This window comes from Pinus tabuliformis, chromosome J (assembly GCF_031772625.1).
Source record: "Pinus tabuliformis cultivar Carrire ecotype Pingquan chromosome J, CPIR1, whole genome shotgun sequence".
Taxonomy (NCBI): domain Eukaryota; kingdom Viridiplantae; phylum Streptophyta; class Pinopsida; order Pinales; family Pinaceae; genus Pinus; species Pinus tabuliformis.
This window is the reverse complement of record NC_142295.1, coordinates 775,209,666-775,236,010: the sequence shown is the minus strand read 5'-3', so window position 1 is coordinate 775,236,010 and position 26,345 is coordinate 775,209,666.

Genomic DNA, 26,345 nt, shown 5'->3' with positions numbered 1-26,345 from the left:
TTTCTTCATGTTTTTCTCTCTCCGATAGTTTTTTCGCCATTTTTAAAGGTTCATCCTTTTGTGATAGTTTTTTTATTTTTGAAGACTTAGAGGATTTTAGGATCCATTTTGGATCAAGCTCCCACGCAACTAGCACTATAGACAACAATAGCAATGCATAGTGAAAGGTCTTACTGTGATCTTGTACCTCACGGTAGTTCGCGAGGAACTCACCACAGAGGTAGTGTGCCCAGTTAAATTGAACTCCCTTCGCGCATTGGGCCACCAAAGCTATCACTAGTGCTGACACTTCATCTGCACGACACTTCCACATGACTTTTCCTGCTAATATTTGCATCACCACTTTGACCGCAAGGTCACAGATGCTCGAAATTGCATAGACACACGACTTCTTTACTAGCTTGAATTTTTCCTTCATCACCTCGGCAAGCGCATGCTCACTGACCTTTCCGCCAAACGCCATGGTCGGATTTTCTTTTATGTATGGAAGCTGTGTGATCCTATGGATCAACATGCCCATGATGGGTATCGTCTCCTACAACGACAGACGCCCGTCATGCACCAAGCACATCAGCTTATTGATCACTACTAGTGTGATAGGTGTGCAGTTGTAATGTGGCACCCATAGCAGGTTTCGCGGGCTTGCCTTGTCCACATCTTTCAGCCACTTCCTCAGCTCCAACACAGTCACTCTAGTATTTTTATGGAAGACCTGGTGCATAAGTTGGTATGTTTCTAATGAGGGAAGTGCTCTGTGTTTGCTAAGTCCCAGTCCTCCAACTTCAAAAGGGGGACACGCCCCAAGTACAGTCCCTTAAAGGCGATTTGGTCCAGCAGGAAGGGTTTGTGCAGGGTGACTTTACTCCCATTAATATCTTTGGGCACCTTCGTCTTGCCCCTATGTGGAGGAATGTATTAAGGCAGCTTAGATATGGGGTCTAACCCCTAAATTTCAATGGCCTTCATTCCTACTACAATATCCTCATCATCCCTGGGGATTTCTTCGACCTCTTCTTCCAGCTCCAGGTCAATCATTTTGGCCTTTTCTTTCGCGGTGGGTTTTCCCGACTATGGGTGCCTCCTAGGTGATGCACGCACTAGCAGCAACATTTTATGCTTGTCCTTCTTCGGTTTTGTTCCCTCCTAGGTCGGCGTAGGCCTTGGCGGGGGTGTTTTGGGGGATTTAGGCACTTCCGCCGGTACTTCCGCAGGCGCAACTTCCAGGGCAGCTCCCTCTACTGCCATAGCCACCTCTGGAACAACTCCCTTGACTGTCACTACTTCAATGCTCATAGCTTCTATGGGCATCGACATGACGCTATGCAACAACTCCTATGTTCTCTGTGGAAATGTCTCAAATATGAAACCTTCTAGCAAAACTTCAAAGGTTTCACGATTCATATGCGTCTAAGAGATCAACAACTCAATTCTCAAAATGGAAAGTATTTTTCGCTGGGTAGCCACTTGTAATTTATAGGCACTTTCAAATTCAAATCTAACCATTCCCCCAAAATCAGTTCATTAATGCTAGATTGGCGGTAGATTTTCAAAGATCTGGTCCATAAATTCTGACTTAAATGCCGCCGCACCCCCCCCCCAACTCCCTTTGGCCATTTTTTTCATCATCAAATCATGAATAGTGACTTTAACAATAACTTTCCAGCTACCCTGCATGGTTTTTCCTTTGGTAGCGTAGCTCCCTACTTTCTTCTACAATCTCTGTGACATATCTTTGTTCTTGTTAGAAAATTATATATTATAGAGCAATGGAACACATAAAATATTGCAGAAACATAACCACAGAAAATGCATAAAACAAGAGAGACACAGATATACGTGGTTCACCCAATTTGGGCTACATCCACGGAGAAACAACCAGTCCTTCTTTTATTATATTATCCATCAAACTAAAGAGATACAACCTACAACAGATCCACTATAACTCCCTCTTCGCTCTCAATCTCCTCTCTCTTCCTCACTCAGAATACAGATATACATAGACACAATACAATTACCTCATATATAGTGAAGGGTTGCCTTCTAGGGAGAAACCCTAAATTAAACATAACTTCTACCTTCAGATCTCCGCCTAATGAATGGCCTAGATTGACTAGAAATTACTATACTTTTACAAGGCAATTTTACATCTATTCTTAGCTTCGGGGGTGCTGCCCTCGAAACCCCCCGCTGGGGGGGGGGGGGGTCCCAAAAGGTCGTAGCTGCCCCCCCCCCCCCCCCCCGAACCCACCTGCAGTGAATATTTTATGGGCGGCCATTTCAAACTAGGGTCCAATGTAGTGATACCTTTGAATACAGAAGATATTCAGGCTCCACACCCAACAATCTCCCACTTGGAGACTGATTATAGCAACTCCTTCGCTGCTTCGTTTGCTAGACAATGACTCCACTTTAGACCTGGTTGTTTCTCATCTTCTTCATCATACTTGAAGACCAATTAAAACTGAACAGATTCTCAATTTCTCCCTGGTTACAACTTTTGTTAACATATCTGCAAGATTATGGCTAGTGTGTATCTTTTCCAGCTTCAACTATCCATCTTCCAATGCTGACCATATGAAATGGTACTTGAGCTATATATGCTTAGTCTTGGAATGAAATGAAAAGTTCTTTGCAAGATGTATGGCACTCTGGCTGTCACTGTATAACCTGCCCAACTCCTGCTTCTTACCTAATTCATCTAGAAACCTTTGTAACCAAATCATTTCTTTTACTAGCCTCTATAGCAGAAACATACTCTGCTTCTGTTGTTGAGAGTGCAACAACACTTTGCAATTTTGAGACCCAACTTACAGTTGTTCCACCTACAGTAAATACATATTCTATAGTGCTCCTCCTGTTATCTTTATCACTTGCCATATCTGCATCAACATATCCCTATAGAGAAATGTTTGAACCACCAAAGCATAATTCTTGATTTGTGCTACCTTTCAAAAACCTGAGAATCCACTTCACTGCCATCCAATGTTCTTTTCCTGGATTGTTCATGTACCTGCTTACAACTCCCACTACATATGCAATATTAGGCCTTGTGCAAACCATTGCATACATTAAGCTTCCAACTGCTGATGCATATGGAACTTTAGACATATAATCCATGTCTTCTTGGGTCTTTTTGGCACATCTCCTTTCTTAATTTGAAATGGTTAGCCAAAGGTATACTAATTGGTTTTGCATTCTGCATATTAAACCTTTTCAACACCTTTTCTATGTACTCACTTTGAGACAATGTTAATTTGCAATTCTTCCTAAGTCTAGTTATTCTCATACCAAGGATTTGTTTTGCAGCACCCAATTCCTTCATTGCAAATGAGTTTGCCAATTTCCTTTTGAGCACATTTATTTCCTACATGTTAGAACCAGCAACAAGCATGTCATCTACATACAATAACAATATAATATAGCTGCCATCATTTTTCCTTTTGAGATAAATGCAATGATCAAAGTGACACCTAGTATAACCTTGTTCAGACATAAACCTGTCAAATTTTAGATACCACTGCCTTGGAGCCTATTTTAAGCCATACAAGCTCTTCTTCAATTTGCACACTAGTTTCTCCTTCCCTTTTACCTCGTATCCTTGTGGTTGCTACATATATATCTCTTCCTCCAAATCCCCATGGAGAAAGGTTGTCTTTACATCTAATTGCTCAAGATGCAAATCTTCAGCTGCTACTGGACTTACAATAGTTCTGATTGAAGTCATTTTCACAACAGGAGAAAATATCTCATCAAAGTCTATACCCTTTTTCTGTGCAAACCCTTTCACCACAAGTCTAGCTTTATACCTTTTTCTACCTCCATCCTCTTCATTCAACTTGTAAACCCATTTATTCTGCAATGTTGTTTTACTTGTAAGCAACCTGACTAAGTCCCAAGTCTGGTTATGTGCTAAAGAGTCCATCTCTTCTTTCATGGCTTGCTCCCACTTCTTCCTAGTTTCTACCTGCACTGCTTCTTCATAACGTTCTGGTTCACCAGAATCAGTGAACAATACATAATATAATGGAGGAGAGTATTGTTCAGGGGGTCTAATTATCTTGGTAGATATTCTAACACCACTTTCAGGTGTTTGAGGTGCTTGTTGATGTTGTGGTTGTTTTTCTAACTGTTGATCATTATGATTTTTAGGCACCATTACTTTTCCTGTGATATCATCAAGCACTATGTATTCTCTGTTTTTTTTTTCATGTTTCTTTTCCAGCAGTTGATCCTTATACAAAACCTTTTCATTGAATATTACATCTCTGCTCCTAATGAGTTTATGTTTTTCATAATCATAAAAGCGATAACCAAAATCATTAACACTATATCCAATAAAGGTATATTTCTTTGATTTTGCCTCAAGCTTTGTTCTATTTTCTTTATTAATGTGGACAAAGGCTTCACAAGCAAAAGTCTTTAAAAAAGAGTAGTTTAACTTTTTACCTGTCCATGCCTCCTTTGGAATACCACCATCCAAGGAACTTGAAGGCCCTCTGTTTATTAGATAAACAACAATATCTATAGCATCTGACCAAAATTGTAAAGGCAATCCTGCATGCAATCTCATGCACCTTGCACGCTCCATGATTTTCCTACTCATCCTTTCTAACACACCATTTTCTTGTGGTGTTCCTGGAACTGTCTTCTCTCTGTGAATTGCAATCTCAGAATAGTACCTATCAAACTCTTTGTTGCAATATTCACCTCCATTGTCTGATCTGAGACACTTCAACCTTTTTCCTGTCTCATTTTCAACCAAAGATTTCCATTTCTTGAAAGTATCAAATACATTAGATTTATTTCGAATACAATAAATCCAGGTTTTTCTGGTTGCATCATCAATAAAAGTAACATAATAACGAGAACCACCAAGAGATGATACCTGAGCAGTTCCCCATCATCTGTATGCCTCTTTTTTTCTTTCCCAACTCTAAGGAATCTGACTCTCTTCTGTTTTCCATAAACACAATTCTTAGAGAATTTTAAATCAACAAGCTTCAAACCTAGCAACAAATTTCTTGAGTGAAGAGACTACATCCCCTTCTCACTCATGTGCCCAAGCCTATGATGCCACAATGTCGTATCTTCTCCTCTAGAGGTTAAAGCGTTAACAGAATTAGAAATACCATTGCATAAATACATTGTACCAACCTTTCCTCCTTTCGCCATTACCAATTATCCTTTAGTGACCTTCCAGGTTTTATCTGTGAAAGTAGTTATGCAACGTTCACCTCCCAACTGCCCTGTTGAAATCAGATTTTTCTTCAAATATGGAACATGCCTTACCTCCTTTAATAGCCACTAATTTCCATTGTGTTGTTTTATGAAAACTATACCCATTCCAACGATTTTACAAGGTTTATCATCACCCAATCGAACCTGTCCAAAATCTCCTTGAACATAATCATGAAAATGTTTCTTATCAGGTGTGGCATGGAATGGGGCCCGTGAATCTACCACAAAGGCATCAACAATATTTTCTAAAGAAAGAATCAAAGCATCTTGCAACACATCACCTGTTACATTCGCTTCATGATTAGTTTCTTGTTCCACGTCTCCTTCTTTTCCCTTTCGAGACTTGTAGTCTTTCTTCAAGTGTGCTTTCTTCCCACATTTCGAGCACACTATCCCCAATCTAGACTTGGATCTGCCTTTTCTTGACTTACTACGATATCCTGGGCTCTTTCCTCTTTCCATTTTTCTTCCCCTATTCTTTGCAGTAAAAGCATTACCTAATGTCTCACCGGAGCTTTTCCGTCACATTTCCTCGCTAAGGATTGCACCAACAACATCATCAAAATTTAAAGTACTAGATCTAGAGACATATTTACTAATGGCCATAACTAAACCATTCCAACTTTCTGGCAATGAGCACAAAAATAACAGAGCCCTAACTTTATCGTCAAAATTTACCCCTACAAAACTTAACTGACTTGTAACTGTATTAAAATCATTTAAGTGATCAGCAACAGATCTACCTTCTGACATCTTCATATTAAATAAATGATTCATAAGAAATACCTTATTTGAGGCAGAGGGTTTTTCATATAGGTTGGTCAATGCCAACATTAAACCCTTTGTTGTCATTTACTTTGAAATATTAAATGCTACCGATGCCGCTAGGCATAGCTGTATTGTTCCAAGTGCCCTTTTGTCAAGAATATCCCATTCTGTGTATGTCATACTCGGGCTTCTTTGTCTTTCCGATCAATGGTAGGTACAGATCTCTTTGATATAGATAATCTTCCATCTGCATCTTCCACAACTGGTAGTTTTGGCCATTGAATTTTTCGACCCTAAACCTACCATCTTCCGCCATTTCTCCCACTCGAACTAGGAACCCTTCTCTCTTGTGATTTTATCAACCAAATAGACCTTCGGCTCTGATACCAGTTGTTAGAAAAATATATATTATAGAGCAACAGAACACATAAAATATTGCAGAAATATAACCACAGAAAACGCATAAAACAAGAGAGACAGAGGATATACATGGTTCACCCAGTTTGGGCTACATCCACGGAGAAACAACCAGTCCTTCTTTTATTATATTATCTAGCAAACTGAAGAGATACAACCTACAGTAGATCTGCTGTAACTCCCTCTTCACTCTCAATCTCCTCTCTCTTCCTCACTCAGAATACAGATATACATAGACGCAATACGATTCCCTCATATATAGTGAGGGGTTGCCTTCTAGGGCAAAAAACCCTAAATTAAACATAGCTTCTACCGTCAGATCTTTGCCTAATGAACGACCTAGATTGACTAGAAATTACTATACTTTTACAAGGCAATTTTACATCTATTCTTAACTTCGGGGGTGCTGCCTTCGAAACCCCCCGCCAGGGGGGGGGCTCCCAAAAGGTCACATCTACCCCCGCCGGAACCCCCTGCAGTGAATATTTTACGAGCGGCAACATGCGTTGCTACCCCATTTAGAACTGGGGTCCAATGCGGTGATACCTTTGAATACAGAAGATAATTGGGCTCCACACCCAATAGTTATGTGTAGTTCCCTGATGTGTAGTTATGGGCAGTGTAGTTTAAAGTCCCGCGCTTCCTTTCAACTACCTGGAGCACTAAGATTGTGCTTCCCTCATATAGTCACCTAGCTGGATTACTGGTGTATGGCTTGAATAAGCTACCATTCACCTTCCCTGGGAAGGATTCTCCATTCAATTTAACCAGGTGAACTGCTCCACCATCGGTAATCTCCTTGATGACATATGGCCCTAGCTAGTGCATCCTAAATTTCCTTGGAAATTTATCAAATTTACTGTCATATAACAAGACTAGATCATTTACCTTGAAGGTGTGTAGTTTGATGTGCCGATAGTGGCATTCCTTTTCACGCTTTTTTTAACTTTTTGATGAAATCTAGCTAGAAATTGGTCCTCCTCAAGCTCTGCTAGCTGTGCGAGCCTCTCTTCCAGGGCTCCACAGTCCGCCATTCTTGTGAGTACGACTATGCATAGACTAGGTACAATGTATTCCATTAGCATCACAGCTTCTATGCCATACACAAGTATGAAAGTCATTTTCCCAGTAAACTTCTTGTAGGTCGTTCTGTAGGCCAATATTACCATGGGTACGTGCACATCCTAGTCATTTCTCTGAGAATTGTAGACCTTCATCAGTGCGATCTCCATTATCTTATTGAATGCTTCCACCATCCCATTAGCTTGTGGATGGTAAGGCGTACTTTTTTGATGATACAACTAAAATTCTTATGTCAACACGTTGATTCTTTCATTAAGAAAGTGCATACCGTGATTGCTCATCAAGATCTTTGGACATCCAAATCTTGTCAAAACATATTCAAAAAGTAAACCTTTCTACTGTCGTTCTGATACAATCCTTCATAGGTTGCACCTCTACCCTCCTTGTCAAGTACCCAGTCGCGGTGATGATGTACTGTGCACCCGTCTTCTTTCCTTGAGGTTGAATTGGACCCAAAAAGTCAATCACCCATTTCTCGAATGGTTGTAACATCACCTATGGCATCAAAGGTAGTTCATCCCTCCTTGGCGGCCTACCAGTCCTTTGACATGCGTCACATGCCCTATACTTTGGAATCCTTATACATGGTTGGCCACCACAAACCAGCAAATATAACCTTCTGCGTTGTTTCTTTCCCTGCATAATGTCCTCTTGCAGATCCTCCATGAGCCTCAACAAGGTTACTACTTCATTCAAAGTCAAGCACACAACGTCACAATATTTTCTCTTACCCCATTTTGTACAAGTGCCCTATAATGATAGAAAAGTTTTTCGCATGCACTACCAGTTCCTTATTATTTTGACTTGTATAACCTTCCAGAGCCAATGCTATCATTAGGAAGTGGATAATATCTTCAAATTCGTTGTCCACGATGTGCACTACAAAGAGCTGCACGTCAGTTAGCCATTCCTCCAAATTAGTAGGTTCGTCTCTCATTTCAATGTGCGACAAATGATCAGTTCCCTCATTTAGTCATCTTGGCTTCAAAATAACTTCAAAGTCGTACTCCTAGAACAATAGCAGCCACCTACATATTTCCCCCCCAACATAGGCTTGTTGACTAGGTACCTCAATGTGGAATGATCTGTATACATCTTATAACAAATAGTGCCTGAACTTTTGGAGCGTGTACACCATAACTAATCCTTCGCACTCTGTCGTAGAATAATCTTTCTCTTCTTTAGACAACTTCCTACTTGTGAACACTATAGGGTGATCCATTTCTCCCTCGCCAGCTTGTGTCAGCACAGCCCCCAACACAATACATGATGCATCCACGTGCACATGAAATTCCTTCTTCCAGTCCAGGAAGACTAGGATCAGCATGGTGACCATTTTCTCTTTTAGCACATCCAAGCTCTTCTAACATTCATCATTCCAACAGAATGTAGCATCCTTTTTCAACAATTTCTCCATAGGCGTGGTGATCTGGGCATAGCTCTTGATGAACTTCCTATAGTATCTGGTATTCCCCAGAGTTGCGTGTAGCTGTTTCACATTCCTTGGCATCTCCAAGTTGATTATCACCACGATATTCGCAGGGTCTACCATCAATCCTTGTCTGCATACCACAGGACCCAGCAAGATCCCAAAAGGGACACAAAATGTACACTTCTTCAGATTGAGCATGATCTGGTATCACCTACATGTATCTAGCATCAATCGCAGACTTACCACATGGCGCTTGACCAATCTAAACACTGTCCAATCATCAAAGTATACCTCTAGAAACTTATGAATGAAGTCTTTGAATGATGAAATGACTACGTGCAATAATATTGTGGGTGCATTCTTCAGCCCAAAAGGCATCACGGTGTACTAAAAACATTCCCTTTTAGTCACGAAATTCGTCTTGCTTCTATCCTCAGGCACGATTTTGATCTAATGGTACCCAGAGAACCCATCAATGAAAGAGTATAGTTCTTGGCTGCCTACATTATCCAGGACCTCATCAGTGAATGGAGTTGGGAAAGGATCATCCACACAAGTGTCATTTAATTTTTGGAGATCTACGCTTATCCTTATTTCTTATTTTTATTTCTTTTCCTGAACCACTATTGGTATTCCCAATCAGATTCTTCCACTGGCTCAATAATTCCTGCCACGAGCATCTTATCCAACTTATCTCAGAGCCTTTCCTTATACTTCAGATTAAGGCAGTAAGGTCATTGTTTCATAGGTTTCACATCTAGTTTTAGGGTGATGTTTGTGGCACCTAGGTCTCTTATTATTCCTTTCAGATCAGAAAACTTTGTGGGGAAGAAATTCTAATATTTGCGGAGGAGCTCAGCGGCCTTGTCTACTGTCACATCATCCCAATAGTCCCCAATATTTGTAAATTTCAGCTCTGCCTCTATGCCAATGTTGACCTACCTAGTTTTCAAAGGTGTCATTACATCTGAATCCTCTATCTGTAGAGCTTCAACCTTATGGTGACCCTCAGTTTCTGGAATATTAATCTTTCTGGGATCCTCGTCTTCTTCTCCAGCAGTCACGTTATAGCATTCCAAAGTGTGGCTCAACTGGGTAGTCCAATCAGGTTGAAATAGGTCCAAAGGATCTTGTGGTATCCTAAATATTGCTGCTTTAGCCTCTTGTAGCGTCACGTCAATACAGTCAAACCCATCCTCAAAGTTGAACGTCATTATAAACCCTTGGCACAAGATGTCCAATTCTTTAGTGCCATGGCATACCTCTGTTTCCAAGTACAAATTCATTGGTATGACATCCAGGATATGACAAAATAAATTCACCCATTCAGACTGGGGCTCCACTCCATAATCCTTAGTCCATTTGGCCAGGTGATCACGTGCGTCATCCCTTCCATCATACTTGTCTATCATCCATACTTTCAGTTGTCTAAAATGTATTCTCATCATCCTCCTATAGTCACGCCAATCACCGAAACTTCTCCAACACTTCTCTCTCAAATGCATCTAAAAAGATATCAACATCAGTTAGCCCATCATAGTGAGGCATATTCCTTACCTCTAATGATATGCAATGCAGTGACTTGGTCATCATATTACAACATAGCATAGATACTTCATGTAGCTGTTTCTGCCAATGCTCTAATTCTTCATCTGAATCTGATGTGTAGGAGCTCTTGTGGTCCCATGCAATACATTCATCTACTGTCAGATTTACCCAATCTTGGTCTCGTGCCATTATCTTGTAAATCTGGTCCAAATCTTCTTCACTTTGATAATCACGGACTGGTTTTGTATAGCACGGTCCTTCTGTAGGATCTAGTGGCACCACTATGTGGAGCAATTTCTTTTCAAATATCATATTTCGCTTCTTTAGGTTGATTACCCCATTCATGTCAGTGGCCCAATTGATTCCAAGGAGCACAAGGTAGGGATTGCTATCATCCACAATCTCTACTACCTCAAAATCCGCCAGTGTGCTCGCACCTTAGATGTCAACTATTACCCCCTGCAGTCTCACCATTGGGATAATTTTATATTGATTCTCCATCCTTAACTAGATTCGAGACCACTAGAGCACAAGTCTCCCCATTCTTTACCATGTTTGTTTTGGCAAAAAATTTGCGTCAAACCCCAGAGCCAAGATAACTTGGTCCATTTCGTATTCCCCTATCTACACGGTGAGTCTCATATCATGCACAGTCCTTGCCTTATGCTTTCCAATATTTCTAACTATGCATGGTTCACCAGTAGTGCCATCCTTGCAAGTGCACCGATTGATCAGTTCCTGCAGGCCTTTCACAACCTTACTATGGCGAAGTAGTTTCACACAGGTCTCTAAGAACGTGATAATCATGGATGGGTCCATTTCTTCAACTGGTTTCTCCTAACTTCTTGAGGTAGAGGCCTCAGTGAAGCTTTTCTTTGCTTCCATGAATGTTTCTTTTGCACACTCCAAATCAAACCCAATCTCCTTTTCTGGTGCTTTGCGGACCCATTCACCTTCTACAGGTTTCTTCCCTTTATCCTCCCCAGTCATCGTTCCACTTTACAACATAGTTCCCATAATTCTTAACGAACTTGCGATAATACCCTGTCAACCCAAGAAATCCTCGCAGATGCTTTATGGATGTGGGGATTTTCCATTCCTTAATGGCCTTAATTTTGCTAGGGTCTACCTTAACTCCTTCATGAGATACAATATGACCCAAATATTCCACCTCCTGGACTCCAAAGAAACATTTGGATCTTTTTTCATATAATTGTTTCTCCTCCAATAGTTGTAGCACCTTGTCAACATGTTCAACATGATCCTTCCAAGACTTGCTGTAGATTAGTATATCATCAAAAAATACCAACACAAATTTTCTAAGGAATGGTTTGAAAATTGAATTCATCAAACCTTGAAATGTTGAAGGTGCATTGGTAAGGCCAAAAGGCATGACCAAAAATTCATAATGACCCTCATGAGTTTTAAATGCCGTTTTCGGAATGTCTTCAATCTTCATTCTGATTTGATGATATCCCGAACGAAGATCCAGCTTGGTGAAGTAAATTGATCCATGCAATTCATCCAGTAATTCATCAACGACAGGAATGGGGAACTTATCTTTAATAGTGAGCTTTTTGAGCTCCCTATAATCTGGACACATGCGCCATGATCCATCCTTCTTGTGCACCAATACTACTGTAGCTGAGAAAGAAATTTGACTTGGTTGAATTATACCAGCCTCTAGCATTTCTGCAACCATACGTTCAATTTCACTTTTTTGGACATATGGATATCTGTACGGCCTGATGTTTGGAGGAACACTTCCTGGAATCAGATGAATAGCATGATCATGATCATGCATAGGTGGGAGACCTTTGGGAGTCTCAAATACCTTTGAATGATTGTCCAACAATTTTTGGAGATCTGGAGAAATAGATGATTCCAATGTGGAAACATCTAGCGAACATAATTGTGCAATTACACCTCTTTGCTCCTTTTTTAGAAGCTTTGTCATGCCATTAGAGCTGATTATCTTTCCTGGTTTCCCTGCAATACCCCTTAATTCAACTTCCTTTCCTTCCACAGAAAATTTCATGAAACGTTCTTGAAAATTAAAAGCTATTGTACCCAAGGATTGTAGCCATTGGACTCCTAGTACAACATCAACACCTCCCATTGGAATGGAAAGCATTGGGCTAGTCAATACATATTCTCCCATGGATAGCTTGATATTATGGCACTTTCCAAAACAATTTATTGTTCCTCCATTTGCAATCATCACTTGACACTCTGGTGCTGGATATAGGAAGCAATTCAATTCTTTTTCTACCCTACAATGAATAAAATTGTGGGTGCTTCCTGAATCAATCAACACTATTACCTTTTTCTTCTTGATTTGTCCTTCTATCTTGATGGTTTGAGGAGTGGTAATTCCCGCCAATGCATTACAAGATATGGTCGGATTTATTTGTTCTTCATCTAGGCTTTGTTCCTGGAATATATTCTCTTCTTTTGACCTTTCTTGCTCCTTTTCTTCTTCCTCTTCACAATCTATGTAGAATAATTTATTCTCAGCACACTTATGACCTTTTGTGTATTTGCTATCACAATTGTAACAAAGCCCTTTTGCTCTTTTTTCTTCCAATTGTTGTGGTGTCAACCTTGTAGGTTGTGGAAGACTATGGGCAACAACACTTCCGTCTTTATAGTTGTGAATGGTATGCTTCCTAGTTGCCATAATTTTGCTTTCCATTTTTCTTGCTAACCTGAATGCCTTCTTTAATGAATCAGGTTCCCAAAGGTGCACATCATGTTGGATATTATCCTTTAAAGACCCTATGAACACATCAATCCTATGCTCCTCTGGAATATCTTTTACCCTTATGTTCAATTTTTGGAACTCCTCAATGTGCTCCATTATTCAACCCTTTTGTTTGAGACTTATCAATTGGCTAAAAAAAGTGTTGCTTTTTGTATCCTCATAATGTGCTATCAATTCTTCCGTAAAAATTTCCCAAGTGATAAATTTTTTACGAGAACAAAGCCATTGATACCATACAAACTGATTTGGTTCCAAATATAAAGTTGCCATATATACCTTTTGTGTGTTTTGCACATTATTGAGATCGAAGAATTGCTCCATCTGTAATATCCATGTGGCGGGATCCTTGCCATCAAACTTCCTCATATCGATTTTTGGAATGTGGTGATTCTTTGATCCAACATTATCATCTATGGAATCATGATTAACATTTCTTTTGTTCTCATCATGAGTTTCCTTTACTACTTTTTCACCATTAGTAAGTATTTCTTGTAGAAAATTAGTCAAATCTGTCTTCAAATCTGCCATGCCTGTCTTCAAATTTGTGTTCAAATCTATCTGCAAATTGTCCATCTTAGCTTCCATGCCATTCATCTTAGCTTCCACGCCATTTATCTTAGCATCTGTTAACTTTTGTGAGCGTGACATTTGTTGCACTTGTTCTTTTAATTTTGATATATCATGTAGCATTTCTTCCTCTTCTTCATGAGTCATGCTAGAGCTTTCAGGTTCCTTACTAGGTGTTTGAATTTTCTTTCCTCGGGGCATCAATTACCGATAATAATGCTCTACTATGCCCTTTGAATTCCTTCAAAATAAATTTTCAAACCAAGCTTAAGCAAAAATTTAAAAATTCTACACACCTTTTTTCACTTTGTAGGAGCTCGATATTGCCTCTGATGTATCTCTGTACTTTCCAGTCATCTAGTTCTGAACTTGTGATTTCTAGTAGCTCTCTGTGTCCTCTTTCCAATGCCACAAGTCTGATCCAAATTGGATTCTCCAAGGAATAGTTATGCGAAATCTCCCACAGTGACTTGATTATAGACTAGTTCAGTAGAGCTAACTTGTACGACGTGCCACGAGTCACTGTTTCGGCCTTTGGATCTAAAAAACACCCACCCGAAACTAAAGTCCATCCTCTTTCTGTAACTTTTTATGAAATTTCAATCCGATCCTCAGAGAGAAAGTTATGATGATTTTCCCCCGGTCACCTGTTTTGAATGTAATTCAGGAGTATGCAAAAAGACCAACTTCCTCAGATCATATCTCCGCGAATATTGCGCGAAAAGCTCTTAAATTCGGACCCAAGGTTCAGCGCCAATACTTTTCAAATGGGTTTTTTTTGTGACTTCTGAAACATCACAGAAAAAAAGTTATAGCGAAAATTCCACGATGACCTGTTTGGAGCAGCGAAACCCTAGAATCCAAAGCTCTGATACCAAATGTTATGAAACCAGCTCACAAAAAGATAGAAAAGAGAGATCCACGCCTTAGAATTCAGCCTCTTCGAGGGGGAAACCTCCTTTACATTACATAAATGAACAATTCTTGGATGATAAAAATGACAAAACCTCCTTTCTATATATAGGAGTCTAAGGAGTCACAATATAATCCAGCCGACCTAACAATAATAATATAAAGCCACAAAAATAACAATAGAGGGATTCTATGGGGCACATAAATAATAATATGGGGGTAATAGGGGCACAAAAATATAAATAAGGGGTATAACTACAATAGTAATGGGGTAATCACTAGTATTATAGGGACCCAACAGTTTACCTTAGGGTCTTCCTCGTGAGGCTCAGACCTCATCATCTAGAGGTTTTGCGTTGGTTGTGCCCACTTTTCGCGAATCTTAGCCAGTAATATAGGTCAATCCTCAGTCTCATGGTCAAACTGAGTATAGTAGCAACATGATAGACACGTTGGATTCGAATAGTCTCTCGCGTAGTGTCCTAGGCCTCCACAATGGTAACAAATCAGTTGTCCTCGACCTCTACCAGGCCCCCCTCCACCTCATCCTTGGTCGTGCCCCTGACACTCACCTTGCATTCCCCTAATGCCTTGGTCCAGAGGTCATGTTTCTACCTACACCCTGTATGCAGGTGTCCTATCCATCATTAATTTGTCACTCATCATGACCTACTCATTGATAGAAATTACAGAAGAGTTGTTGTGGTGTCTGTACGAATTTCTGCAGCAAATGGCAATTTTCGGTCAATGTTTCCCAACCACCTGGCATATAGCGCACCATAGCGTGGGCCCTGCACTTGGCCCCATCAGAGCCTCCAGCCGTAGAGGCATTGTTCCGCCTGCTGCAGCATAGTTTTTAAAGACTAGACAATGATCCTTGTCACGCCCCTGACCTTTGCATTTTATGCAAAAAACTTCTTCGCACGCCTCTGGCCAAGCTGTTTTGTCCTTCTTCGGACTTTTCATTTCGAGGAAAAGGTTCCACAACTACGCGTGAATCTACTGAATCCCCAGACTAGCATCTTGCATTAGTGTCTCATGCAGTCTCATCATGATTTGTAGAGCTTCTTTTTGGGTCCCAATCTTCTATTGTGATAGCGCAACCCTCAAGTGGGGCATGAGCCAGGCCATGAACCATTCGCAGTGCATCCCATCAGTTAGGTTCATGTTGGCTTCACAGATCGTACACTTCAATCTTTGATCCAAATCCCAAGGCATCTCCCCAAGCTTCATCATGCTCTCCTTTAATCCGACAATTGATTGCGCTTGAGACTTAGGTCTACTGAATTCTCTATTCAGTGCAACCTAGATATCTACTAATGTGGACACCGGGTTATCAGTACTGTAATTAATGTACCACGTCAGTGAGTGGTCCTGCAAAGCACTAACCAATGTGGATTTCTTCATTTGGTCATTTGTGATACCCTGAGCTTCCCATACAGCCTTCATGATGAACCAAAACTAGTCCAGATCTTCATTTCCTATGCCCTTGAATACAGGTAGCTTTATAGAGTTTGCCATGTTGAATAGTGGTGGAGGTGGGGGTGGTGTGGGAGATGGAGTGAGTGGTGGAGGTGAAGATGGAGGTGGTGTGGATGGATGGGACGAGGATAGAGGTGGTGTAGGTATTCACAGGAACCCTTGTCTTATCAACTAAACAACACTTAGTGGAGAAGACTGCATTGCTCCTTCGTGTCCACTCAAAGGAGGCTTGATCAGTGGCTATACTCAGGACCTTTTCTTCCTCCATCCCTGAAAGACCTTCCAGTTCTTGTAGCTCTAAACATCAAGGTAACCGCATGACCCACTTTTCACAGAAGAGCATATTAATCCAAGTATTTAGTGACTTCAAATAATTACCTCGCGGTCCTTTAAAGAAGCGACACTCTGCTTCGATGTAACTGACAGAAGTGTCAACCACGAACTTTGTCAAAAATCCTCCTATGGTGTTGTCAAGCCAATGGTCGACAGCACACGCGATCTTATCTTCGGAGGCTTCTAATCTCCACACTAAATCCAATGTCCAAACAATCGGATTGTCAAGCCTCCACCTTCCTTGGCCATATGCCAACTTCGCGATCCACTTGTATAACTCAACCGAGAAGGAGAAGAAGAAGATTTTGTGTATTTTTATGTACAAATATCTATCCAACCATTGTTCTTTTGTCAATCATGGATTCATGTTCTCTTTTGTCGTGAATTCATGGATCTTTCTATCCAACTAGCCTTCGATCTCTTTCTTAGTTGGATTCCAATGATACGACATCACACATCTCGTTATGCAGATCCCGGTCCCGACAACGGAACCATTTTTTGGCTTGATGGGCCTTGACCCAGCTTCAGCATTAGGTAGCCAAGCAAATCCCTACACTACTATTCCTTTTGGCATCAATTCACGGAGCGCGAATTGAAGTCTCACCCAAAACAGTATGGGGTCATGTAGGAACCAAGTTTCTACACCCTAAAATGGTTGTGATGTCAGTTTTTAGACCTTCGCTTTGCCTTCACGCAGATCAATAAGCCCTCTAGGGATTATCAATGTACTTCTCTTATTCGTCCTTGGAGCCTCCATGAAAGTCACTAATCGTCATTCGTGGACCATAAATAGATAGATCAGGTGCTTACGTACTTTTGTAATTAGTCTTACTTTTGTGTCTACCCAGATTAGCTTAAGTATTGGTTAACTTTAACATGCATTACAATTATCTTCGCATAAACATATATTCTTACTTGCATTCATATGACAAAGTGAAATACATAGATTCACACATCAATATAGAATTAATTCATAACCCAAGTATTTAACATAGCATAATCGCAACATTCATAATAGAAGTAAAATAACGCACACATAGATGGAAAGTACACAGTAATTTTAGAATACTTCTCTTTATTGATGATTCAGATTCCCAATACTGACTCTATCCATCCTATGCACACAGCTGCAGGGTTCCGCGTACTCATTTTTGGACTTCTACCATCGGCCTCTGCACACTCAACTGCAGAGCCTCTTCCTATGCCAAGACTCACGCTCTTAGATCTTTATAGACTCATTCCGTGCTTCTACTTCTTTCTATTGTTCTTCTACTACCAAACTAGACTCCTCTGGATCTCCAAAACTGACACAACCTATCTAGAATAAGGGAGGAAAACCATTTTTTACTTTAGATATCTTCACGCTCCACGATAAAAAAATGTGGAGACTTTACATTTCTTTATACAAACTTTGGCCTTCTATCACAAAAATTTGGTTTTTAACCCCATAATTGACCCCCAGCGGACCCATTCCCAACATTCGGTATACCATTCAACTCAAATGCACAAGCTCTTACCCAGTAATGAACTCATTTCTTAGTACCTGTAGCCAACTGCACTATCCAAGACTCTACATGCATTGATTTTCTCAAACCAAACTTATCCACCAAATTAGGGATAACATAACTATAACTATATCCAATGTCAATCAAAATAGAAACAAATTGATCACAAAGCTTAGCATCCATATCGATAAGAGATGCATGGTGATTCACCTACCTTTTATCCAATGTGGCATAGATCCAAGGAATACTCTATCCAACATCCCCAACTATCCATGTTTCCTAAACTGATTGTAGATTTGAGGCCTACCACTATAATACAAAGGAAAATCCTTCTTGAGATTCTCCTTTCCACATATCCAACACTGTAAATATCTCCTACCATCACCTTTGTTCTGCTACTCTCCAATCTGCAACCCATGCCCCTTCTCAACTACATTAAACTTCTGTAAGGAACAACATTCTCTTTCTCACCTGCATCCTAAGGTCTTGTTTGCTTCAGTGGCCATTTAGCTTTTCTCTTGTCATTCCCTTTCCAACCATGCTTAGATTCAGTCTTTGTTGGGCATGGAATCCCCCCGAAGCATGTTTTGGGGCTCAAAGCCCATGTTTTGACCGAATGATGTTGTAAAGCCCCGCAAATTATGGGTGCGGAAGTATGTTAGAGTCATAGGGTTGTCTGCCCTAAGTTTTGAATGTAATGTCAGCCTACCCATGGTTCACAGACCATGGAATTGTATAAATAGAGCGAGGCTCTAAGTTGTAAAGACATCCAATAGAGAATGAGCAGGAAAGGTCTAGTAGAGTTTGCAGTTGAGTATGCGGACCCCTGTAGCTACGTGCGTAGGGTGGAGTCGAGTTTGTAATCGAGGAAGAGATTAATAAAGAAAGGTTTTGTTACCAATTTTGTGTATCTGTTCTGAGTTATTACATGTTTGATATCATTTGCGAATATATTGTTTCTTTACTGTGTTCACGTGTATGAATTGTGAATATTGTTAAGTATAACCGAAAGCAAACAAATAAGCTAAGTTAATCACCTAATATCAGATTACTAGTAAGGACTTAGGTAATAGCACTGTTCCGCCCCCGAGTAGGGCTGTGTGAAGGCATCACCTCAGGCTATGAGGAACGGGTAAGTGCGTGTAGCGACATGCGCGCAGGGTTGAACCACAGACCACTTGAACTCATTAGACATCTCTAGGGTGCGGAAACCTGGTTCTAGCACCCTCCCATACTACTTCAGGTGAGACCTCAGTCTGCACTTCGTTAACTGTTGCTGAAATGGCTAGTAGTACCAAGACTTGTTTGGCTAAATCACCTCTGAACTTGGGTCAGGCCCCAACAAGCCAACAAATGGTTCCTTTGCTAGGACCGAGATTTGCATAAGGGATGTTTGATGTCATGTCACTGGAATCCGACGAAGAAAAAATTAAAGGGTGGTTGGACAAAAAGATTCAGGAGTTCGCAACGTAGGAAAATAGGAATCTGCGAGTATCAAAGGAACAGTGGTTAGAGTGCTAATTATATACGGAAATCCACGAAATTTTCTTTGCATCCTTCCCCTCTAAGTTATACAAGTGGATCACGAAGCTAGCAGACAATCAAGGAAGGTGTAAGCTCGACAAACCAATTGTGTGGACTCTAAAGTTGGTGCGCAAACTAGAAGCATTGAAAGATAATATTGTGCACATTGTGGACCATTGGCTCGATCGAATTATAGGAGGGTTTATCATTGAGTTCGCGGTAGATACTTCAGTCAGCTACAGCGAGGCAGAATGACGCTTCCTCAAAGGATCGTGAGGTAAGTACATTAAATCTTTGAACACTTGGATTAAAATGCTACTGTGTGAAAAGTGGGTTATGTGAATAAATTGATGTTTGTGGCTACATGGAGTGGGAGGATGTATAGAAATGAATGTAGCATAGAGATAGAAAATAGCCCTTTGATTTCGCCTTCGTGAGAAAGTGAGGAAGAGCTCGCGAAAGTTTCACCAAGAAGTGCGATCAGTCTGATAAGGCAGCGAATTCCACACATACCACCTCCACCTACGCCACCGCCAGTCTCACCATCTTCACCAACATCTCTGCCCACACCATCTCCACCACCACTACAGTTCAATATGGTGAGTGCGATAAAATTGTCGGTGTTCAAAGGAGTCAGGAACGAAGATCTTGACCAATTTTGGTTCATGGTAAAAGCTGTATGGGAAGCACAAGGAGTTGTGGGTGACAATATAAAGAAGGCGACAATGGTAAGCACATTGAAGGATCGCGCACTGACATGGTACATTAAGCATTCCAACGAAAATCCAAATGCAAGGGTCACGGATATCCAAGCTGCGTTGAACAGGGAATTTAGCAGGCCAAAATCAGAGACACAGTCAATTATCGGGTTTAAGGAAATCATGATGCTTCCAGGCAAGACCCCTTGGGAACTAGATCAAAGACTGAAGGGCATGATTTGAGAAGCAACATCACCTTGACAGATGGATAGCACCGTGCATGGTTTGTAGTCTCACTAATGCCGCATCTAAGGACAATGCTGTCACAGCAAAAGTTATCCACCCAAGATGAAGCTTTGGAGATTGCAATGAGACTGCATGAGATCCAAATACAAGATCTTGGCCTGGGAGTCAAAAAAATCCACACGCAACTAAAAAATTTGTGTATGGAAATGTAGAGTTTGAAACAGGACAGGACAACTCAGCCAGAGGCGCATAAGGAGGTATGGTACATAAAATGCAAAGGCTAGGGGCATGACAAGGACCATTGTCGAGTCTTTGCGAACTACCTAGCGGGAGGAGGGCTGATGCCATTAAGACCAGAGGCACAATAAAGACCAAGCATGGTGCCTACATTATGGTGCATGATTTGTTAGATAGGAGGGAAGCACACTACAGATAACTGTCACCTATTACAAAAGTATACGTAGACGTCCCAGTAGTTGTTCTGTAATTTCTGCAGGTCAGTAGGCCATGATGAATGCACCTGTAGAAGTTATGAACTGATGATGGATCAAACTCCTGCCTACAGAGTTTAGACTGAAACACGAGCCCTCAACCAAAATATAGGGATGTCGCGTGCTGGATTTCAGGAATGCGGATGAGATCAAGGTGGAATGGGACCAGGAAGGGGTCGTGGATAGCTGATTTGTTACAGTTGCAGAGGGCCAGGGCATTATGCCCACGATTGTACAAATCTAACTAGGGCATCATGTTTATATTGTACCTAGTTTTATCATGAGATAGAGGAATGCCCTACACTGATAGAAAGGTTGCATGATAAAGGAATACCCGAGCCTCCCCCGACTCAAAACCTACAAATGATGAGGTCTAAGTCATGCGAAGAGGACCTGAATGTAAACATCATTCTCTAAAGTAGTATCACAACAGGAGATGACAAGGGTAAGTAGCCAGAAGAAAGTGCCTGGGTTCGCAAGACGCTAATCAAGGAACCGGAGTTCGATTTATAGCATGCAAAAGAGACACACATGGAAGTTAAGAAGATCTTCACGGATGCCTCTACTTCAAGTAGTAAAGACAAACTAGAATTGGAGATGGACTCGTCAATGCTTACTACCTTTCTAGAGATATGCATGAAGTTTCTGCGTGACAGTAAGGCTATGAAGGGACTACAGGAACTCATCACTAGGTGCGCTAGGTTAGGAGAACCACGCTTAATCTCGAAGCTCGGAAAGCACACATCGTGAACAGGAAGGGAAATGAGATTGACTACGCAAATCAGAGAATATGAAATGGATCATGTGATTTTGGATCTAGGATTGGACGCGAATGTACTACCAAAGAAGACATGGGAGCACATGGGCAGACCTGCGTTGTAATGGTCCCCTATTCAATTGTGAATGGCGAACCAGTAGGAGATCCTACCAATGGGAAGAATGTAGGGAATAACGGTAGACAACGAAGGTGCGAGCGCATGGTAGATTTCAAAGTGATAGAGGTTGTTGATGATAGCAATCCCTATGCCACACTACTAGGAATCAATTGGGCCACTCACATGAACGGAGTGATAAACCTAAAGAAGCGCAAAATGATTTTTGAGAAAAAGTCATTGCATGTAGTGGTACCTTTAGACCCTGTGGAAGGTTCACGCTACAAGGAGCCAGTGCACGATGACAAAAGTGATGACGATCTATACTGTATCTACAAGATAACCACTCAGGAACAAGATTGGATAAATCCTACAGTGGATGGCAAGATTTCGTGGGAGCGTGAAAGCTCCTGCACATCGGATTCGAATGAGGAAATAGAACGATGGCAGAACCAGTTACAGGAGGTAACCACACTCAATTGCAACATGATGGTAAGATCACTGTGCTACATGACAATAGAGGTAAGGGATCTACCTATGTATGATAATTTGACAGCGCTGAATGAATTCCTAAACAAATTTGAAAGAGAAGTGCCAGAACAATAGCGGTTTGATGCTCTGAAATGGGCATTGCACGCTACGCCCGCATGGTGGTGGGGTACACATCAGAGAAGCTTTGAGGATTGATGTGGATGTAGAAGGATGATGTGCCTATGATTTGGGAAACCACAGATTCAGCTAGCATACAATTATGACGGATGGGATGATCCATGTACACACCTCGCAAAATGGACCAAGGTCTATGGGGAAGAGCCACAACCTGAATGGGTGCATTTGTTTTGTCATACTCTGGATGTCATACCCATGAATTGGTATATTGAGATAGAGCTTCGCCATGGCATGAGTGAATGGGACATCTTGCGCAAAGGATTCCTATTAACCTTCACATTTGAAGATTGTTGGTTGGATACTGTTGATGATGCGCTACAAGTAGTAAAAGTGGCTATCTTCAAAATACCCTAGGAGCCAATGGAAGTGCTTAAGCTAGAATGGGTGACACAGCTGAGCGGCATGCTAGAGTGTTACAATGTAAATATTGAGGAGGATGATGAGGACCCATGGAATATTAAAATTCTCGAAACTGAAGGTTGTTGCGAGGTTTGAGGACCATTGATTGAGGATCCTGACATCACCGCACCACTAAAAACGAAGCAGGTAAACATTGGGACGGAGGCGGAACCAAAGTATGCAACACTCAATGACTATTGGGATGATGCCATGGTGGATAAGGTCACTGAGTTACTATGCGAATACCAAGACTTATTCCCGACCAAAATTACAAATTTAAAAGGGATCGTTGACAACTTAGTGACGATGAATATCACCCTGAAACTTGATACAAAGTCGGTCAAGTAGAGGCCTTGCTGCTTGAATCTGAAGTACAAGGAAAAGGTCCATGTAGAATTAGACAAAATGCTCACAGCTGGAATTATTGAGATGGTGGAAGAATCTAACTGTGTGAGCCCTATGTTAGTATAAGAGAAGAAGCAGAAGGGCGAAATAAGAATATGCGTGGACATCAGGAAGCTGAATGACACCTGTGTACGCAACCCATTCTCAACACTGTTATTAGATGAAGTATTGGAAAACAATGGTGGAAAAGAAGCATACTCGTTCATAGATGGGTTCTTAGGGTACCACCAAATCAAAATCACACCGGAAGACAGGAGCAAGATGACCTTCGCAACGGAATGGGGCTTCTTTGAATACACCATTATGCCGTTTGGATTGAAGAATGTGCCAGCCATATTTTTGCACATTGTTGTTTCCACATTCAAAGAATACATCCACAAGTTCGTAGAGGTCTATTTGGATGATCGGACGGTCTTCAGATTAGTTAAGCACCACGTAGCAAGCTTACACTTGATGCAGGATACTTGGCGATGAAACTAGATTGCACTGAACCTTAAGAAGTGCACATTCTTGGTTCCCTTTGGCAACTTGATGGGACACGTGGTCTGCAAACAGGGGACTGATGGTGGATGATGCGAAGATTGTCGTTATTCTAAATTTGTAAGCACCGCGAAGTGTTAAACAGCTACGCACTACCTTGAGACACACTAGGTACTATAGAAATTTCATCAAAAGCTATGCCCAAATCACCGGACCAATGGAAAAACTGTTGAAAAAGGATGTCACATTTTGTTGGAATGACGATTGCATGAAAAGTTTGGATGTCCTGAAGGAGAAATTGGCCTCAAATCCAATCCTGGTCTTCCCAAAATGGGATGTGGAGTTTCATGTCCATGTTGATGTGTCATGTATCACGCTGGGAGCAGTTCTCACACAGGAGGGCGAGGAAGGCTTGGATCACCCTATCGCATTTGCAAGTTGGAGATTTTCCAAAGCCGAGAAGAACTATTCCACCACCGAGCACAAGGGTTTGGTGATGGTGTATGCGCTCCAAAAATACCGGGACTATTTGCTAGGAGGACATTTCAAGACGTATACAGACCATTCCGCACTGAAATACCTGGTCATTAAGCTTGTGTTGGGGGGCGCGCATATGCCGATGGCTCTTATTATTCTAGGAATATGAATTTAAGGTCGTAGTAAAGCCAAGACGCCTGAACACAAGTCTAGATCACTTGCCACGCACTAATATGGGCAACAAACCCACTAATTTGGAGGAGGGACTACCTGACACTCAGCTTTTTGTTGTGCGAGTCGTGGACGAACACTTCAAAGATATAATCCACTTTCTGACCACAGGGACCATGCCAAAGGAATACTCCATCCAATAGAAGAAGGAATTGGTGGTGCACACGGTGGATTTTTCTGTCATCACAGGGCACCTATATAAAATGGGCAATGATGAGATATTGTGAAGATACATACCTGAATTTGAACGAAGTCAGATCCTCACTAAAGCACATGGAGGCACTGCAGGAGGACACTATGCAGGATGAGCAACTGCACAAAATATTATTCTTGTAAGGTTGTGGTGGCCAACCCTACACCAGGATTTGAAAGCACACTGTAAGGCCTACAATCTATGTCAAAGGACTGGAAAACCATCGTGGAGGGATGAGATGCCATTAAATCCACAAATGGCACTGCAGCCATTCAAAAAATGGGCAATCTACTTTGTGGGACTGATCAAACCTCGGGGAAAGACAGGTGTGTGCTACATCATCACCGCAACGGAGTATCTAACACGATGCTTGGAGGCATAGCTGGTCAAAGACTACACGACCACTATGGCTATGAAGTTTTTGTTTTACAATGTGTTGACCCGATTTGGCTGCCAGAAAATCTTAATGAGTGATCGCGAAACACTTTTTCTAAATGAAACCATTAGTGCACTCACATAAGAGTTCTAGGTGTATCATCAGAAGAGTACACTGTATCACCCACAAGCCAATGGGACAATAGAGGCATTCAACAAAATACTAGAGACTGCGCTGACCAAAGTGTGCAATGTGTAGCGAAGCGATTGGGACTTGTGCGTACCTACAGTGCTATGGGATTATAGAACAACGTGCAAGAAACTGACGAGACAAACACCTTTCCGGTTACTTTATGGCATGGAAGATGTCATGCCAATGGAATATATCGTACCTAGTCTGTGAATAGCAGCACTCACAGGGATGACAAACCATGAAGCTCTGGAAGAAAGACTCGTGCAATTGGAAGAACATGAGGAGGAATGGTTCTTGGTGGGTTTTCATCAGCAGGTTCAAAAATAGCATGAAAAGGCTTGGCACGATTGCCATATTAAGTTGCGCACATTGAAGGTAAATGACTTAGTGCTACTGTATGACAGTAAGTTTGAAAAAATTACAGGAAAATTCAGAATGCATTGGCTGGGACCATACGTGGTTAAGGAGGTCACAGATGGAGGCGCAGTCTAGCTAGTCAAACTAAATGGAGAACCCTTCCTAGGAAAATTAAATGGGAGCCGCTTGAAGCCCGACTATTTGACTAGATGGCCAAAGCACAGACTTCATGCCTTGAGCAGCCGGACAAAGGCGCGGGGCTATAAACATATGCAACAGCTACTAGTACAGATGTATGGCAACAATTCAGACACAAAGGACTCAGAACAACGAATGTAGTAGATACAACAAGCAACAACTCAGTGCGTTGCGGACCTTAGTACAGTTTTGGAATAGTTGGAGGGACTTTGCGCCAAGATCGCCATGCTGACCGAGTGACTCTCGAGCGAGTCACAATGAATGTGTTGGGGGCCCGTTGGGCATAAAATCCCCCCAAAGCATGTTTTTGGGCTCAAAGCCCATGTTTTGACCGAATGATGTTGTAAATTCTCGTGAATTACAGGTGTGAAAGTATGTTAGAGTCATAGGGCCATCTACCCTAAGTTTTAAATGTAATGTTGGCCTACCCATGGTCCGCAGACCATGGAATTATATAAATAGAGCGAGGATATAAGTTGTAAAGAATT